Raw genomic sequence first — 12,242 nt, 5'->3', positions numbered from 1 at the left:
TACACGGGACAAAGATAGAGGAAAAAGCAATGTGTCCATGTATGTGCGGTGAGTGAGTGAGTGAGAGAGAGAGGGATACCTGTACTGTGTGTGTGTGTGTGTGTGTGTGTGTACACCAGCCCAGAATGTACCTCCCATCCGTCCCACAGTCTCTTTGAGCTCCTACCGTCAGGCAGAAGATGCCGCTGTACACGGACAAGGTCCGTCAGGCTGGGTGACGGCTTCTCCAGGTTCTGCGTGGCAAAAAGGCCGTGACACTTCTCAACAAACCCCCCCCCCCCCCCGTAAACGTTACCTCTGACAGCAGCGGTAGCATTGTAATGTTGTGCATTTAACTGAATGCACTTTATGTCATCTTGTACAGTTACAGACCATGTTTTATCATTGTGTTAAGATTATTTCAAGTGATGTATGTACTGTGTTTCGAACCTGGCTTCCAATGGAACGTTGTGTATCGTTAAATGACAATAAAGCCGAACTGGAAACTGCAGTCGCAGTCAGTCTCCACGCACAGAGCCAATGCCCCTCTCTGTCTCCACAGCCCCCACTTTACACTACACCCCACCCGTAAACCCCTCCTTCCCCTACACCCGTCCCCGTCTCCGTTACCTCCTCCCTCCCCTACACCCGTCCCCGATACCCCCTCCCTCCCCTACACCCGTCCCCGATACCCCCTCCCTCCCCTACACCCGTCCCCGTTACCCCCTCCCTCCCCTACACCCGTCCCCGATACCCCCTCCCTCCCCTACACCCGTCCCCGATACCCCCTCCCTCCCCTACACCCGTCCCCATTACCCCCTCCCTCCCCTACGCCCGTCCCCGATACCCCCTCCCTCCCCTACACCCGTCTCCGTCCCCGATACCCCCTCCCTCCCCTACACCCGTCCCCGTCTCCGATACCCCCTCCCTCCCCTACACTCGTCCCCGTTACCCCCTCCCTCCCCTACACCCGTCCCCGTTACCCCCTCCATCCCTTACACCTGTCCCCATTATCCTCTCCCTCCCCTACAACATCCCCGTCCCCGTTACCCCCTCTTCCCTACACCCGCCCCCGTCACACCCTCCCTCGCCATTTTTGGACCCCCTGCGAATATTTGAATTGAATTGAATTGACCTACGAATGTTGAATTGAATTGAATTGAATTGACTTTATTACTTTCATTCCTCATGTACATGAAGAGTAAAAATCTTTACGTCATGTCTCTGTCTAAATTGGTGAGGCCAGATTTGGAGTATTGTGTACAGTTTTGGTCACCAAATTACAGGAAGGATATTAACAGGAATGAGCGGTCAAGAACAGGGAGATAATGGATCTGAATGTGTGGCTGAGGAACTGGTGCAGGAAGCAAGGATTTACATTCTTGGACCACTGGGGTATGTTTCGGGGTAAGGATGAATTGTACAAAAGGGACGGGTTGCACCTTAATAAGCCGGGCACCAGCATTCTGGCAGGCAGGTTTGCCTCTGCAACACGGGTGTGTTTAAACTAAGTAGTGGGGAGGAGGGGATGAACTGGAAACATAAGGATGGAGATAAAGGGAAAGTGAGAATAAGAAAAGTTAAGAAAGACAGCAGAATCAACAGAGCAGAAGGCTCAAGAAGGGATCGTACAGTATGGCCAAATGAAATAGGAATTGATATGGGAGGTGAGGGGAGTAATGAATTAAAAGTATTATATATAAATGCACGGAGTATAAGAAATAAAGTGGATGAGCTTGAGGCACAGTTGGAAATTGGTAAGTATGATGTTGTGGGAATAACAGAGACATGGCTTCAAGTGGACAGGGCCTGGGAAATGAATATTCAAGGGTATACATCCTATCGAAAGGACAGACTGATGGGCAGAGGGGGTGGGGTGGCTCTGTTGGTGAGGAATGATATTCAGTCCCTTGCGAGGGGGGACATAGAATCAGGAGACGTAGAGTCAGTCTGGATAGAACTGAGAAATTCTAAGGGTAGAAAGACCCTAATGGGAGTTACCTACAGGCCCCCAAACAGTAGTCTGGATGTAGGGTGTAAGTTGAATCAAGAGTTAAAATTGGCACGTCGCAAAGGTAATGCTACAGTTGTTATGGGGGATTTCAACATGCAGGTAGACTGGAGGAATCAGGTTGGTACTGGACCCCAAGAAAGGGAGTTTGTGGAGTCCCCCCGAGATGGATTCTTAGAACAGCTTGTACTGGAGCCTACCAGAGAGAAGGCAATTCTAGATTTAGTGTTGTGCAATGAAGCGGATTTGATCAGGGACCTCGAGGTAAAGGAGCCATTAGGAGGTAGTGACCATAATATGATAAGTTTTAATCTACAATTTGAGAGTGTGTGTGTGTGAGTGTGTGTGTGTGTGAGAGAGAGAGACATGCACTGAGTGTGTATGTGTGTGTGTGTGTGTGTGTTTATATGAGAGACAGAGAGAGACCCTCTCGCCCCCATCATTCCCGCTGGTCTAACTTCAATTCTCTCTCCCTCCCTCAGCTGATCTTCAAGTTGACTCACTTGACTTTCATGCAGTGGTGGGTGGTGTTGAAGATTTCCTTCCCAGTTATCCTTATAGATGAGGTGTTGAAATTCGTCGCCCGTAACTACCTGGAGGGTAAGCACAGCAGACGGGTGTACTCTCCCCACAATGCATCCGGATCCCACACAGTCTACAGATCCTCCATCCCCACCCCCCAGTCAAACAGAGACGGAGAGGGTGTAGGATCGGTGTGGGGAGGGAGGGGTTCACGGGGGGGATAGGTGTGGGGGAGGGAGGGGTTCACGGGGGGGAGGATCGATGTGGGGGAGGGAGGGGTTCACAGGGGGGGATTGGTGTGGGGAGGGAGGGATTCACGGGGGAGATCGGTGTGGGGGAGGGAGGGGTTCACAGGGGGGATTGGTGTGGGGAAGGGAGGGGTTCACAGGGGGATCGGTGTGGGGGAGGGAGCGGTTCACGGGGGGATCGGTGTGGAGGAGGGAGGGGTTCACAGGGGGGATTGGTGTGGGGAAGGGAGGGGTTCACAGGGGGATCGGTGTGGGGGAGGGAGCGGTTCACGGGGGGATCGGTGTGGAGGAGGGAGGGGTTCACAGGGGGGGATTGGTGTGGGGAAGGGAGGGGTTCACAGGGGGATCGGTGTGGGGGAGGGAGCGGTTCACGGGGGGATAGGTGTGAGGAGGGAGGGGTTCACGGGGGGGATCGGTGTGGGGGAGGGAGGGGTTCACGGGGGATCGGTGTGGGGGAGGGAGGGGTTCACAGGGGGAGATCGGTGTGGGGGAGGGAGGGGTTCACAGGTTTAATAGGGACTCAAGGGGCAACATGTTAACCCAGAGGGTGGTCCATCTATGGAACGAGCTGCCAGGGGAAGTGTTTCAGGCAGGGACATTAACATTAAAAATGCACTCAGACAGGTACATGGATAGGAAAGGAGAGATATGATCCAAACAAGGACTTAGATGGGGGTCTGGGCTGGCACGGAGCGGTGGGCCGATGCGCTGTGTGTGACTCTGCGGACTCTCCTAACCTCACCCTTCCCTCTCTGTTCTCTCTCAGCAACCAGCTAAGACAGAGGAACTCGGGCGGACGGAAGATTAGTATATTGCCGTCTAAAGCGGCTAAAGTAACGATAAAGCAAGTAATGCTCGCAAGAATTAAAGGGACAGAGGTCTTTCCATGGACCTTCGAGGAGCGTTTGGGGTTCAGCCTATGGACGGGAGGGGCTTTTTGTCCATTCCCATTTTGCACACGCTCGAAATTTCACCCTTTCCCCCCTCCTACAAACTCAACAAGAACTTACTTATCGCCTGTGAAGACAAAATAGACACAGCGCTCCGACTTTCTCTTGATTCTCTCTGTTGGGAAGATGGGGCACTAGAGAGAGTGGCACAAACCTCGCTCCCTCTCTCTCCTCCCACATCCCACAGCTGACCAACCTCGACACCTCCACTTCCCTGTCCCACCTCCTCTCGATTCCCTACACAAGTCCTGTCAGTCTCTATACTCCGCATCTGCCTCCTTTCCCTTGTGTTCCAGCAAAAAGTGTGGTTCGCCCTCCTGTGTGTCGGGAGCCTGGTTTCACAGGAGAGGGTGGGGAGGGGAGAGTCAGTGGGGTGAAAGCAGAGGCGGGGTGTGGATGAGTGAGGGAGGGAGGTGCCAGTGTCCTTTGAAGTGGGCAGGCTGCAGTCCGCCTAACTTCAAAGGGCACTCCCACCCCACCCTCCAACACACCCCACTGACAGCAAGGAAATTTCCCTTGTACCTGCCCTTCAGTGTTCCTATCCACCCCCCCCCCCCATGCAATATCCCTTGCCCACCAATCAGGGTAAGAGCGACCTCCAGTTTCCTCCCTTTTTACACCCTCTCTCTCACCGCCACTCTCCCTTCACCTTTCCACCCCTTTCTCTCCACTCTCCTCCAACCTCAGCTCCCTCTCTCTACCCCCTCTCTTCCCCTCTCCCCCCTTTCTTTACTTCTCACCCTCTCTCCCCCGTCTCACCACCCACTCTCCACCTTCTTTCCCTCCCCCGTCATCCCATCATTCTCTCCATATCCCTTCCCTTCCTCTCCCCACTCTTTCTCATCCTCTCCCCCCAACCCCTCACGATAAGTCACAGGAGCAGTATTTGGCCTCTTGGCCCATCATGTCTGTTACACTGTTCAATCATGGCTGGTATTTATTTTGAACTCCATTCCTTCGTCCTCTCACCATAACCCTGAGTTATCTCTCTCCTCCACTGCTCTCTCCCTCCCTTCTTCCTGTCCAGCTCCCTCTGCTGCAACTCCAGACTGTGTACCCTGTTCTATAATGAGAATAAAGTACAGCTCGTGGCTTGTTCCTCTGTCTCTGCGTATTTCTCTCTCACCCTCTCTCTCTCTCTCCCGTGTGCTGCTTTCTACCAGTATTCATCAAGATCGACCTCCACCACTGCAGATATGGAGGGGAGGATGGTAGGTCTCTCTCATTCCAAAGAAATTAAAGTGGAGTTTACTGTCAGCTGCAGTGGTGTAATGAGAAACATATTTGCAGCAACATCGCAGACACATAGCCTCAGGTACACAACATCCACAGGAAGACAGCAATGTAGTGTAAATTATGCCCAATTTTTACAGGAAAGAACACACAAAGGTAAAAGACCATTGTATCACAAATCAGTCAGGGTGTTTCCGTTCGGGGACAGTGACTCGGATTGTGTTGTTGGTTCAAGAACCGAATGGTTGAAGGGAAGTCACTGTTCCGGAACCTGATGGTGTGGGACGTCAGGCTTCTGTACCTCCTGCCCGATGGGAGCTGTGGGAAGAGAGTGTGGTCCGGGTGATAGGGATTTTGTTGGTGGACGTTGCCTTCCTGAGGCAGCCCCTCCTGTGAGGACTAGTGATGGTGGGGCGGGATGTGCCCGTGATGTATCAGGCTAAGTCCAGCACTCTCTGCAGCTTCTTTCATTCCGAGGCATTCAAATTCCCGTCCCAGACCATGATGCAGCCAGTCAGGACACTTCTAGAATCAAATCAGATTTAATATCACCGGCATATGTCATGAAATTTGTTAATTTAGTAGCAGTACAATGCTGTTATAAAGAAAACTGAATTGCAGTAAATATATGTGTGTGTGTGTGTGTGTGTGTGTGTGTGTGTGTGTATATGTTTTGCACTATTTATTTAATATATATATAGAGTTAAAAATGTGTATTTTTAACCCTATATATGTGTATATTGAATAAGTAGTGCAAAAACAGAAACAAATAAAGTAGTGAGGTAGTGTTCATTGGTTTAATGTCCATTTAGGATCAGATAGCAGAGGGGAAGAAGCTGTTCCTGAATCGCTGAGTGTGTGCCTTCAGGCTTCTGTACCTCCTTCCTGATGGTAACAGTGAGAAAAGGGCATGCCCTGGGTGCTGGGGGTCATTAGTGATGGACTCTGCCTTTCTGAGACACCGCTCCTTGAAGATGTCTTGGCTACTGCGGACATTAGTACCCATGATGGTGCTGACCAATTTTACCATTCTCTGCAGCTTTCGGTCCTGTGCAGTAACCCCCCATACCAGACAGTGATGCAGCCTGTCAGAATGCTCTCCACGTACATCTATAGACGTTTTCAAGTGTTTTAGGTGATAAACCAAATTTCCTCAAGCTCCTACTGAAGTATAGCCACTGCCTTGCCTTCTCTATAGCTGCATCGATATGTTGGGACCAGGTTAGATCCTCAGAGATATTGACAGCCAGGAATTTGAAATTGCTCTCTCTTCACTTCTGATCCCTCTATGAGGATTGGTATGTGTTCCCTTGTCTTACCCTTCCTGTACAACTGTAGAAATTTGTTGAGTTTTCAGTAACAAGCTGATCCTCCTCAACCTGGCTGGCATGGTAGTAGTGGTTGGCACAACGCTTCACCATACCAGCGACCCGGGCCCAATTCCTGCCGCTGCCTGTAGGGAGTTTGTACGTTCTCCCCGTGACCACGTGGGTTTCTCCCGGGTGCTCCGGTTTCCTCCCACAGAGGGGCATTGATTGTGTGGATAGCCAGAAGCTTTTTCCCAGGGTGAAATGGCTAATACGAGGGGGCACAGTTTTAAGGTGCTTGGAAGAAGGTACAAGGGGGATGTCAGAGGTAAGTTTTTCACACAGAGAGTGGTAGGTGTGTGGAATGCACTGCTGGCGAAGGTGGTGGAGGCGGGTATAATAGGGTCTTTGAAGAGACTCTTAGATAGGTAGCTGGAGCTGAGAAAAATAGAAAGCCATGCACTTCGAAATCCTAGGCAGTTTCTAGAGTCGTTTACGTGGTTGACACAACATTGTGGGCTGAAAGGCCTGTAATGTGCTGTAGATTTGTAAGTTCTATGTTCTGACAGATGGGAAGGGGTGAGAAAAGAAAATGTTTGGGAGGCTTCTTTTACACTTCAAAGTACGTTTAATTTGAAAGATGCATGCAGTATACAACTCTGAGATTCTGTAACAAAAACAAGGAAGACATCAATGGCACGTCTGGCCAAATCTACACATCATCCCTGCCCATTTGTAATGGCACCGTCTGTCTTGGTCTGAATACTCTGCAAATTCACGTACGTATAGGACTGCATTTGTTAGTGACCAGGCATTTGAAGCTGCTGACGCTTCAGTCCAAAACTCTCAGTGTGGAATGGCAGAAACTCAGTTGCACAGGGATCATGTCCACAAGTGTGAGTGAGGTCATTCAACACAGGAGGGAGAGGGAGAGGGGAGAGGGATTGGGGTCACTGAACACGGGAGGGAGAGGGAGGGGGGAGAGGGATTGGGGTCACTCAACACGGGAGGGAGAGGGACAGGGAGGATGTGTGCGAGGGGGAGATGGGGAGAGAGGGAGGGGATGGGAAAAGAGTTGGGGAGGAAATGTATGAGAGGGGAGGGGATGTGAGGGAGGGATAAGGAGGGGGAGACGGGGGCGAGGGAGAGAGAGATGGAGTGGGAGATGGGGAGAGAAAGAGTGGGAGGATATATGAGAGAAGGACAGGGAGATGGGGAGAGGGAGGGAGGGGATGTGAGGAAGGGGGAGATGGTGAGAGGGAGTAAGAGGAAGGGAGGGAGACAAGGAGGGAAGGGGGAGATGGAGGATGTATGTGAGGGGGAGATGGGGAGGGGATGTATGAGAGAGAGTGGGAGACGGAGAGAGTGATGGAGAGAGAGGTGAGGAGATGTGTGAGGGAGAGGGAGACAGAGAAGGAGTGGGAGACGGGGACAGAGGGGAGAGAAAGAGTGGGAGATGGGCTGAGAGAGGGAGGGGGAGATGGGAGGAGAGGGATGGGGTGGGGTTGTGTGAAAGGGAGAGGGAAGAGGAGATGGTGAGAGGAGGAGAGGGAGATGGGGAGTGTGGTGTGGATGAAGAAAATATGAGACAGAAAGAGGGATTGTGTGAGAGTGGGGGATCAAGGGAGAGAGAGTGGAGTGGAGAGAGATACAGAAATTGAGTGTAGGGGTGGCAGAGGGGAGTGTGAGAGAGGGAGAGAGATAGAGATTGAGTGTGGGAGAGAGATGGAGTAAGGGAATGGGGGAAGGGAGAATGGAGTGATGGCGAGAGATAGAAAGAGGGATGGGGTGAGGGATAGATGGGGTGTGTGAGGGGCATAAGAGGAGAGAATGATATGGGTGTGGGGGGACCCAGTGATTCGTTGGGTGACACCTCCCTCCCCCACCATAGAAGTGGGAGGACCATCAGTGGTCCTCCAGAGTCCCAGCAAGCCTCATTTCTAAGCGGGCTCCACACCAGAACCCCTCCCTGCTGAGGGGGGCTTTGGAGAGAGTGCGGACGAGCTTCACGGGGATTAGAGGCTGTGAGCTATCAGGAAAGCCTGTGAAACAGAGGGACCCAGGGGTACAAAGGCACAAAAATCTGCAGATGCTGGAAATGTAAACAACTCACACAAAATGCTGGAGGAACTCAGCAGGGCAGGCAGCATCTACGGAGAAGAGTCAACAGCTGATGTTTACAGGCTGAGACCCTTCATCAGGACCTAGGGGTACAGGTACACAGTTCATTGAAAGTGGTGTCATAGAACATAGAACAGTACAGCACAGTACAGGCCCTTCGTCCCACAATGTTGTGCCGACCCTTAAACCCTGCCTCCCATATAACCTCCCACCTAAAATTCCTCCATATACCTGTCTAGTAGTCTCTTAAGTTTCACTAGTGTATCTGCCTCCACCACTGACTCAGGCAGTGCGTTCCACGCACCAACCACTCTCTGAGTAAAAATCCTTCCTCTAATATCCCCCTTGAACTTCCCACCCCTTACCTTAAAGCCATGTCCTCTTGTATTGAGCAATGGTGCCCTGGGGAAGAGGTGCTGGCTGTCCACTCTATCTATTCCTCTTAATATTTTGTATATCTCTATCATGTCTCCTCTCATCCTCCTTCTCTCCAAAGAGTAAAGCCCTTGCTCCCTTAATCTCTGATCATACTCCATACTCTCTAAACCAGGCAGCATCCTGGTAAATCTCCTCTGTACCCTTTCCAATGCTTCCACATCCTTCCTATAGTGAGGCGACCAGAACTGGACACAGAACTCCAAGTGTGGCCTAACCAGAGTTTTATAGAGCTGCATCATTACATCGCGACTCTTAAACTCTGTCCCTCAACTTATGAAAGCTAACACCCCATAAGCTTTCTTAACTATCCTATCTATTTGTGAGGCAACTTTCAGGGAACTGTGCACATGTACCCCCAGATCCCTCTGCTCCACACTTCCAAGTATTCTGCCAGTTAGTTTGTACTCTGCCTTGGAGTTTGTCCTTCCAAAGTGTACCACCTCACACTTCTCTGGGTTGAACTCCATCTGCCACTTCTCAGCCCACTTCTGCATCCTATCAATGTCTCTCTGCAATCTTCGACAATCCTCTACACTATTTATAAAACCACCAACCTTTGTGTCATCTGCAAACTTGCCAACCCACTCTTCTACCCCCACATCCAAGTCGTTAATAAAAATCATGAAAAGTAGAGGTCCCAGAACCGATCCTTGTGGGACACCACTAATCACAACCCTCCAATCCGAATGTACTCCCTCCACCATGACCCTCTGCCTTCTGCAGGCAAGCCAATTCTGAATTCACCTGGCCAAACTTCCCTGGATCCCATGCCTTCTGACTTTCTGAATAAGCCTACCGTGTGGAACCTTGTCAAATGCCTTACTAAAATTCATGTAGATCATATCCACTGCACTACCCTCATCTATATGCCTGGTCACCTCCTCAAAGAACTCTATCAGGCTTGTTAGACACGATCTGCCCTTCACAAAGCCATGCTGACTGTCCCTGATCAGACCATGATTCTCTAAATGCCCGTAGATCCTATCTCTAAGAATCTTTTCCAACAGCTTTCCCACCACAGACGTAAGGCTCACTGGTCTATGATTACCCAGACTATCCCTACTACCTTTTTTGAACAAGGGAACAACATTCGCCTCCCTCCAATCCTCCGGTACCATTCCCGTGGACAACGAGGACATAAAGATCCTAGCCAGAGGCACAGCAATCTCTTCCCTCACCTTGTGGAGCAGCCTGGGGAATATTCCGTCAGGCCCAGGGGACTTATCCGTCCTAATGTATTTTAACAGCTCCAACAGTAGTCTGGATGTAGGCTGTAAGTTGAATCAAGAGTTAAAATTGGCATGTTGCAAAGGTAATGCTACAGTTGTTATGGGGGATTTCAACTTGCAGGTAGACTGGAGGAATCAGGTTGGTGCTGGACCCCAAGAAAGGGAGTTTATGGAGTCCCTCCGAGATGGATTCTTAGAACAGCTTGTACTGGAGCCTACCAGAGAGAACGCAATTCTAGATTTAGTGTTGTGCAATGAACCGGATTTGATCAGGGACCTCGAGGTAAAGGAGCCATTAGGAGGTAGTGACCATAATATGATAAGTTTTAATCTACAATTTGAGAGGGAGAAGGGAAACTCAGAAGTGTCAGTATTACAGTTGAACAAAGGGAACTATGGTGCTATGAGGGAGGAGCTGGCCAAAGTTCAATGGAACAATACCCTAGCAGGGATGACAGTGGAACAGCAATGGCAAGTGTTTCTGGGAATAATGCGGAAGGTGCAGGATCAGTTCGTTCCAAAGAGGAAGAAAGATCCTAAGAGGAGTAAGGGGAGGCCGTGGCTGACAAGGGAAGTAATGGACAGTATAAAAATAAAAGAGAAGAAGTATAACATAGCAAAGACGAGTGGGAAGCCAGAGGATTGGGAAACTTTTAAAGAGCAACAGAAGGTAACTAAAAAGGCAATACGCGGAGAGGAAATGAGGTACGAAGGTGAACTAGCCAAGAATATAAAGGAGGATAGTAAAAGCTTCTTCAGGTATGTGAAAAGGAAAAAAATAGTTAAGACCAAAATTGGGCCCTTGAAGACAGAAACGGGTGAATTTATTATGGGGAACAAGGAAATGGCAGATGAGTTGAACAGGTACTTTGGATCTGTCTTCACTAGGGAAGACACAAACAATCTCCCAGATATAATAGTAGCCAAAGGACCTAGAGTAATGGATGAATTGAAGGAAATTTATATTAGGCAGGAAATAGTGTTGGACAGGCTGTTGGGTCTGAAGGCTGATAAGTCCCCGGGACCTGATGGTCTGCATCCCAGGGTACTTAAGGAGGTGGCTTTAGAAATCGTGGACCCATTGGTAATCATTTTCCAATGTCCTATAGATTCAGGATCAGTTCCTGTGGATTGGAGGGTGGCTAATGTTGTCCCTCTCTTCAAGAAGGGAGGAAGAGAGAAAACAGGGAATTATAGACCGGTTAGCCTGACATCGGTGGTGGGAAAGATGCTGGAGTCAATTATAAAAGATGAAATTACGACACATCTGGATAGCAGTAACAGGATTGTTCCGAGTCAGAATGGATTTACGAAGGGGAAATCGTGCTTGACTAATCTTCTGGAATTTTTTGAGGATGTAACTATGAAAATGGACAAGGGAGAGCCAGTGGATGTAGTGTACCTGGACTTTCAGAAAGCCTTTGATAAAGTCCCACATAGGAGATTAGTGGGCAAAATTAGGGCACATGGTATTGGGGGCAGAGTACTGACATGGATTGAAAATTGGCTGGCTGACAGAAAACAAAGAGTAGTGATTAATGGGTCCCTTTCGGAATGGCAGCCGGTGACCAGTGGGGTACCGCAGGGTTCAGTGCTGGGATCGCAGCTGTTTACAGTATATATTAATGATTTAGATGAGGGAATTAAAAGTAACATTAGCAAATTTGCAGATGACACAAAGCTGGGTGGCAGTGTGAAATGTCTAAATGGAGTCAAGTTAGGAAAAGGGGAAGCACAACGAGATCTAGGTGTTCTTGTTCATCAGTCACCGAAAGTAAGCATGCAAGTACAGCAGGCAGTGAAGAAAGCTAATGGTATGCTGGCCTTCATAACAAGGGGAGCTGAGTATAACAGCAAAGAGGTCCTTCTGCAGCTGTACAGGGCCCTGGTGAGACCACACCTGGAGTACTGTGTGCAGTTTTGGTCTCCAAATTTGAGGAAGGACATTCTCGCTATTGAGGGAGTGCAGTGTAGGTTCACAAGGTTAATTCCCGGGATGGCGGGACTGTCCTATGTCGAAAGATTGGAGCAACTGGGCTTGTATACACTGGAATTTAGAAGGCTGAGAGGGGATGTTATTGAAACATATAAGGTTATTAAGGGATTGGACACGCTGGAGGCAGAAAGTATGTTCCCACTGATGGGTGAGTCCAGAACCAGAGGCCACAGTTTAAGAATTAGGGGTAAGCCATTTAGAAAGGAAT

General features: G+C 49.8%; 1 long non-coding RNA gene across 2 annotated transcripts; it reads left to right on the top strand.

Annotated features, from left to right (window-relative positions):
• The first annotated feature begins 20 nt into the window (after positions 1-20).
• Positions 21-4,808, top strand: LOC140205374 (uncharacterized). Of its 2 annotated transcripts, none has more exons than XR_011887827.1 (3): positions 21-39; positions 2,473-2,590; positions 3,527-4,808. It is a non-coding gene; the product is annotated as an uncharacterized lncRNA (long non-coding RNA). The 2 variants fall into 2 exon arrangements; XR_011887826.1 differs by having other exon boundaries at positions 30-48.
• The last annotated feature ends 7,434 nt before the right edge of the window (positions 4,809-12,242 follow it).

Source organism: Mobula birostris, chromosome 11 (genome assembly GCF_030028105.1).
Source record: "Mobula birostris isolate sMobBir1 chromosome 11, sMobBir1.hap1, whole genome shotgun sequence".
Taxonomy (NCBI): Eukaryota; Metazoa; Chordata; class Chondrichthyes; order Myliobatiformes; family Myliobatidae; genus Mobula; species Mobula birostris.
This window is presented reverse-complemented; position numbering and strand designations above follow the sequence as displayed.